The sequence below is a fragment of the Channa argus genome, unplaced genomic scaffold (assembly GCF_033026475.1).
Source record: "Channa argus isolate prfri unplaced genomic scaffold, Channa argus male v1.0 Contig053, whole genome shotgun sequence".
Taxonomy (NCBI): domain Eukaryota; kingdom Metazoa; phylum Chordata; class Actinopteri; order Anabantiformes; family Channidae; genus Channa; species Channa argus.
Genome location: NW_027125272.1, coordinates 107,304 through 114,351, shown reverse-complemented (window position 1 = coordinate 114,351; position 7,048 = coordinate 107,304). Strand labels below are relative to the sequence as shown.

Here is a 7,048-nt window from a genome sequence, read left to right as displayed (position 1 = left end):
ACGCACAATAAAAGCAGTTAGTATAGTAAGATGGAGGAAAGCATTTAAAAGAGCAGAGAAAGGAATGTGAAATATACAAAATTTCGATTCCCAAGATGATATGCATCTGGAATTGTACAGTAGGTGAATATGTACTTTCTGTATCTGGTTCACTTTACTAAAAGGTTGTAATGGCCCTAAGTCAGCTTACAAAACACAGTTAGCAGAGGATGGTTGCGATCCATCGACCTCTGGGTTATGGGCCCAGCACGCTTCCGCTGCGCCACTCTGCTGTTAACCACCCCGGATGGGACTCGAACCCACAATCCCTGGCTTAGGAGGCCAGTGCATTATCCATTAGGCCACTGGGGCATCACAAACACCTTTACTCATCAGTTCTTCCAACAAACAGATGCTTCCTATACAGAGCATAATGTGAGACATGCCATGTTGGCTTTGGGTAACACAATAATGGCCCCAAATGCAGTAGATATAGTGAGTAGAAGGGACATTTTTAAAAGTGCAAAGAAAAAGATGTGAAACACGTAGAAACTAGTTTCCAATGCTGATATGAAACTGGCATTGTACCCCAGATAGGACTCGAACCCTTTGGGTAACACAATAATGACAATAAAAGCAGTTAGTATAGTAAGATGGAAGAAACCATTTAAAAGAGCAGAGAAAGGAATTTGAAATATACAAAAATTGCATTCCCAAGATGATATGCATCTGGAATTGTACAGTAGGTGAATATGTACTTTCTGTATCTGGTTCACTTTACTAAAAGGTTGTAAAGGCCCTAAGTCAGCTTACAAAACACAGTTAGCAGAGGATGGTTTCGAGCCATCGACCTCTGCTTAATGGGCCCATCACACTTCCGCTGCGCAACTCTGCTTTCAACCACGCCAGATTGGACTCTAACTCTTTGGGTAACATAATAATGACAATTAAAGCAGTTAGTAAAGTAAGATGGAGGAAAGCATTTAAAAGAGCAGAGAAAGGAATGTGAAATATACAAAAATTGCATTCCCAAGATGATATGCATCTGGAATTGTACAGTAGGTGAATATGTACTTTCTGTATCTGGTTTACTTTACTAAAAGGTTGTAAAGGCCCTAAGTCAGCTTACAAAACACAGTTAGCAAAGGTTGGTTTCAATCCATCGACCTCTGGGTTATGGGCCCAGCACGCTTCCGCTGCGCCACTCTGCTGTCAACCACCCCAGATGGGACTACGAACCTACAATCCCTGGCTTAGGAGGCCAGTGCCTTATCCATTAGGCCGCTGGGGCATCACAAACACCTTTACTCATCAGTTCTTCCAACAAACAGTTGCTTCCTAAACAGAGCATAATGTGAGACATGCCATGTTGGCTTTGGGTAACACAATAATGGCCCCAAATGCAGTAGATATAGTGAGTAGAAGGGAAATTTTTAAAAGTGCAAAGAAAAAGATGTGAAACATGTAGAAACTAGATTGCTATGCTGATATGAAACTGGCATTGTACCCCAGATTTGACCCGAACCCTTTGGGTAACACAATAATGACAATAAAAGCAGTTAGTATAGTAAGATGGAGGAAAGCCTTTAAAAGAGCAGAGAAAGGAATTTGAAATATACAAAAATTGCATTCCCAAGATGATATGCATCTGGAATTGTACAGTAGGTGAATATGTACTTTCTGTATCTGGTTCACTTTACTAAAAGGTTGTAAAGGCCCTAAGTCAGCTTACAAAACACAGTTAGCAAAGGATGGTTTCGATCCATTGACCTCTGGGTTATGGGCCCATCACACTTCGGCTGTGCCACTCTGCTTTCAACCATGCCAGATTGGACTCTAACCATTTGGATAACATAATAATGACAATAAAAGCAGTTAGTATAGTAAGATGGAGGAAAGCATTTGAAAGAGCAGAGAAAAGAATGTGAAATATACAAAAATTGCATTCCCAAGCTGATATGCATCTGGAATTGTATAGTAGGTGAATATATATTTTCTGTATCTGGTTCATTTTACTAAAAGGTTGTAAAGGCCTTAAGTCAGCTTACAAAACACAGTTAGCAGAAGATGGTTTCGATCCATCGACCTCTGGGTTATGGGCCCAGCACGCACAATAAAAGCAGTTAGTATAGTAAGATGGAGGAAAGCATTTAAAAGAGCAGAGAAAGGAATGTGAAATATACAAAAATTGCATTCCCAAGATGATATGCATCTGGAATTGTACAGTAGGTGAATATGTACTTTCTGTATCTGGTTCACTTTACTAAAAGGTTGTAATGGCCCTAAGTCAGCTTACAAAACACAGTTAGCAGAGGATGGTTTCGATCCATCGACCTCTGGGTTATGGGCCCAGCACGCTTCCGCTGCGCCACTCGGCTTTCAACCACTCTGCTGTTAACCACCCCAGTTGGGACTCGAACCCACAATTCCTGGCTTAGGAGGCCAGTGCATTATCAATTAGGCCACTGGGGCATCACAAACACCTTTACTCATCAGTTCTTCCACCAAACAGTTACTTCCTATACAGAGCATAATGTGAGACATGCCATGTTGTCTTTGGGTAACACAATAATGGCCCCAAATGCAGTAGATATAGTGAGTTCAATTCAATTCAACTTTATTTATATAGTGCCAATTCACAACAAAGTCATCTCAGGGCACTTTACAGAATAAAGTCAAGATTATAAAGATATATAAAGAGAACCCAACAATTCCCCCTGGAGCAAGCCATAGGCAACAGTGGAGAGGAAAAACTCCCTTTAACGGAAGAAACCTCCAGCAGAACCAGGCTCAGGGTGGACGGCCATCTGCCTCGACCGGTAGGGGTGAGTGGAAAGGGGAGAGGGAAAAGAACAGAGCAACAAAAAGCAACAACAAAACATTGGGCAGATTGGTAGGACCAGTAGCTTCACGCTGGAAGACACACAGCTTCAAAGCCGGGGGACACCTGCAGAAAGGGACAGAGAGAAGGGGACAGAGGAGGACAAAGACAACTACGGGAGAGAACACACAGAGTTAATGACATACAGTGGTGACAATTGCGGGATGAGAGGAGAGGAGAGATGGTCAAGAGGAGGAAAGGAGCTCAGTGCATTGGGGGGTGGGTCCCCCAGCAGTCTAAGCCTATGGCAGCATAACTATAACTAACAATATGCTTTATTAAAAAGGAAGGTTTTAAGCCTAGACTTAAAAGTAGAGAGGGTGTCTGCTTCCCGAATCTGAACTGGGAGCTGGTTCCACAAGAGAGGAGCTTGATAGCTAAAGGCTCTACCTCCCATTCTACTTTTGGAAATTCTGGGAACCACAAGTAGGCCTGCATTCTGAGAGCGAAGTGGTCTACTGGGATGATATGGTGCTATGAGGTCTTCTAAATATGATGGAGCCTGACCATTCAGAGCTTTATATGTAAGAAGCAGGGTTTTAAATGCTATTCTACATTTAATTGGAAGCCAATGGAGAGAAGCTAGTGAAGGTGAAATATGATCTCTCTTGCTAGTTCCAGTCAGCACTCTTGCTGCAGCATTTTGGATTAATTGCAGGCTCTTTAGGGAGTTACTGGGGCATCCTGAAAGTAGGGAATTACAGTAGTCCAACCTAGAGGTAACAAATGCATGGACCAGTTTTTCGGCATCACTTTGAGACAGGATGCTCCTAATTTTGGCAATGTTCCGTAGGTGGAAGAAGGCTGTTCTAGAGATTTACTTTTTAATGTGAGTTAAAGGACAGATCCTGATCAAACATAACTCCAAGGTTCCTTGCAGTAGTACTGGAGGCCAGGCTTATGCCATCTAGTGTAACAATATGGTTGGACATCATATCTCTGAGATTTTTGGGCCCAAATACTATGACTTCAGTTTTGTCTGAGTTTAAAAGTAAAAAATTGTGGGACATCCAGGCCTTTATGTCTTGTAGGCATGCTTGAAGCTTTATTAACTGATTATTTTCATCTGGTTCCATAGATAAATATAGCTGGGTATCATCAGCATAACAGTGGAAGGGATATTTTTAAAAGTGCAAAGAAAAAGATGTGAAACACGTAGAAACTAGATTGCCATGCTGATATGAAACTGGCATTGTACCCCAGATTGGACTCGAACCCTTTGTGTAACACAATAATGACAATAAAAGCAGTTAGTATAGTAAGATGGAGGAAAGCATTTAAAAGAGCAGAGAAAAGAATGTGAAATATACAAAAATTGCATTCCCAAGCTGATATGCATCTGGAATATTACAGTGGGTGAATATGTACTGTCTGTATCTGGTTCATTTTACTAAGACGTTGTAAAGGCCCTAAATCACCTTACAAAACACAGTTAGCAGCGGATGGTTTCGATCCATCAAACTTTGGGTTATGGGCCCATCACACTTCCGTTGCGCCATTCTGTTTTCAACCACTCTGCTTTTAACCACCCCAGATGGGACTCGAACCCACAATCCCTGGCTTAGGAGGCCAGTGCCCTATCCATTAGGCCACTGGGGCATCACAAACACCTTTACTCATCAGTTCTTCCAACAAACAGATGCTTCCTATACAGAGCATAATGTGAGACATGCCATGTTGGCTTTGGGTAACACAATAATGGCCCCAAATGCAGTAGATATAGTGAGTAGAAGGGACATTTTTAAAAGTGCAAAGAAAAAGATGTGAAACACGTAGAAACTAGTTTCCAATGCTGATATGAAACTGGCATTGTACCCCAGATTGGACTCGAACCCTTTGGGTAACACAATAATGACAATAAAAGCAGTTAGTATAGTAAGATGGAAGAAACCATTTAAAAGAGCAGAGAAAGGGGAGAGGGAAAAGAACAGAGCAACAAAAAGCAACAACAAATCATTGGGCAGATTGGTAGGACCAGTAGCTTCACGCTGGAAGACACACAGCTTCAAAGCCGGGGGACACCTGCAGAAAGGGACGAGAGAAGGGGACAGAGGAGGACAAAGACAACTACGGGAGAAAACACACAGAGTTAATGACATACAGTGGTGACAATTGCGGGATGAGAGGAGAGGAGAGATGGTCAAGAGGAGGAAAGGAGCTCAGTGCATTGGGGGGTGGGTCCCCCAGCAGTCTAAGCCTATGGCAGCATAACTATAACTAACAATATGCTTTATTAAAAAGGAAGGTTTTAAGCCTAGACTTAAAAGTAGAGAGGGTGTCTGCTTCCCGAATCTTAACTGGGAGCTGGTTCCACAAGAGAGGAGCTTGATAGCTAAAGGCTCTACCTCCTATTCTACTTTTGGAAATTCTGGGAACCACAAGTAGGCCTGCATCCTGAGAGCGAAGTGGTCTACTGGGATGATGTGGTGCTATGAGGTCTTCTAAATATGATGGAGCCTGACCATTCAGAGCTTTATATGTAAGAAGCAGGGTTTTAAATTCTATTCTACATTTAATTGGAAGCCAATGGAGAGAAGCTAGTGAAGGTGAAATATGATCTCTCTTGCTAGTTCCAGTCAGCACTCTTGCTGCAGCATTTTGGATTAATTGCAGGCTCTTTAGGGAGTTACTGGGGCATCCTGAAAGTAGGGAATTACAGTAGTCCAACCTAGAGGTAACAAATGCATGGACCAGTTTTTCGGCATCACTTTGAGACAGGATGCTCCTAATTTTGGCAATGTTCCGTAGGTGGAAGAAGGCTGTTCTAGAGATTTGTTTTTAATGTGAGTTAAAGGACAGATCCTGATCAAACATAACTCCAAGGTTCCTTGCAGTAGTACTGGAGGCCAGGCTTATGCCATCTAGTGTAACAATATGGTTGGACATCATATCTCTGAGATTTTTGGGCCCAAATACTATGACTTCAGTTTTGTCTGAGTTTAAAAGTAAAAAATTGTGGGACATCCAGGCCTTTATGTCTTGTAGGCATGCTTGAAGCTTTATTAACTGATTATTTTCATCTGGTTCCATAGATAAATATAGCTGGGTATCATCAGCATAACAGTGGAAGGGATATTTTTAAAAGTGCAAAGAAAAAGATGTGAAACACGTAGAAACTAGATTGCCATGCTGATATGAAACTGGCATTGTACCCCAGATTGGACTCGAACCCTTTGTGTAACACAATAATGACAATAAAAGCAGTTAGTATAGTAAGATGGAGGAAAGCATTTAAAAGAGCAGAGAAAAGAATGTGAAATATACAAAAATTGCATTCCCAAGCTGATATGCATCTGGAATATTACAGTGGGTGAATATGTACTGTCTGTATCTGGTTCATTTTACTAAGACGTTGTAAAGGCCCTAAATCACCTTACAAAACACAGTTAGCAGCGGATGGTTTCGATCCATCAAACTTTGGGTTATGGGCCCATCACACTTCCGTTGAGCCATTCTGTTTTCAACCACTCTGCTTTTAACCACCCCAGATGGGACTCGAACCCACAATCCCTGGCTTAGGAGGCCAGTGCCCTATCCATTAGGCCACTGGGGCATCACAAACACCTTTACTCATCAGTTCTTGCAACAAACAGATGCTTCCTATACAGAGCATAATGTGAGACATGCCATGTTGGCTTTGGGTAACACAATAATGGCCCCAAATGCAGTAGATATAGTGAGTAGAAGGGACATTTTTAAAAGTGCAAAGAAAAAGATGTGAAACACGTAGAAACTAGTTTCCAATGCTGATATGAAACTGGCATTGTACCCCAGATTGGACTCGAACCCTTTGGGTAACACAATAATGACAATAAAAGCAGTTAGTATAGTAAGATGGAAGAAACCATTTAAAAGAGCAGAGAAAGGGGAGAGGGAAAAGAACAGAGCAACAAAAAGCAACAACAAAACTTGGGCAGATTGGTAGGACCAGTAGCTTCACGCTGGAAGACACACAGCTTCAAAGCCGGGGGACACCTGCAGAAAGGGACGAGAGAAGGGGACAGAGGAGGACAAAGACAACTACGGGAGAAAACACACAGAGTTAATGACATACAGTGGTGACAATTGCGGGATGAGAGGAGAGGAGAGATGGTCAAGAGGAGGAAAGGAGCTCAGTGCATTGGGGGGTGGGTCCCCCAGCAGTCTAAGCCTATGGCAGCATAACTATAACTAACAATATGCTTTATT

The 7,048-nt window shown here is 42.2% G+C and overlaps 2 non-coding genes across 2 annotated transcripts; both read right to left on the bottom strand.

Moving 5' to 3' along the window:
• Positions 1 to 4,386: 4,386 nt before the first annotated feature.
• Positions 4,387 to 4,459, bottom strand: trnar-ccu (transfer RNA arginine (anticodon CCU)). The gene has a single exon. It is a non-coding gene; the product is annotated as a tRNA-Arg (tRNA).
• A 1,881-nt stretch (positions 4,460 to 6,340) lies between these two features.
• Positions 6,341 to 6,413, bottom strand: trnar-ccu (transfer RNA arginine (anticodon CCU)). The gene has a single exon. It is a non-coding gene; the product is annotated as a tRNA-Arg (tRNA).
• Between the last annotated feature and the right edge of the window lie 635 nt (positions 6,414 to 7,048).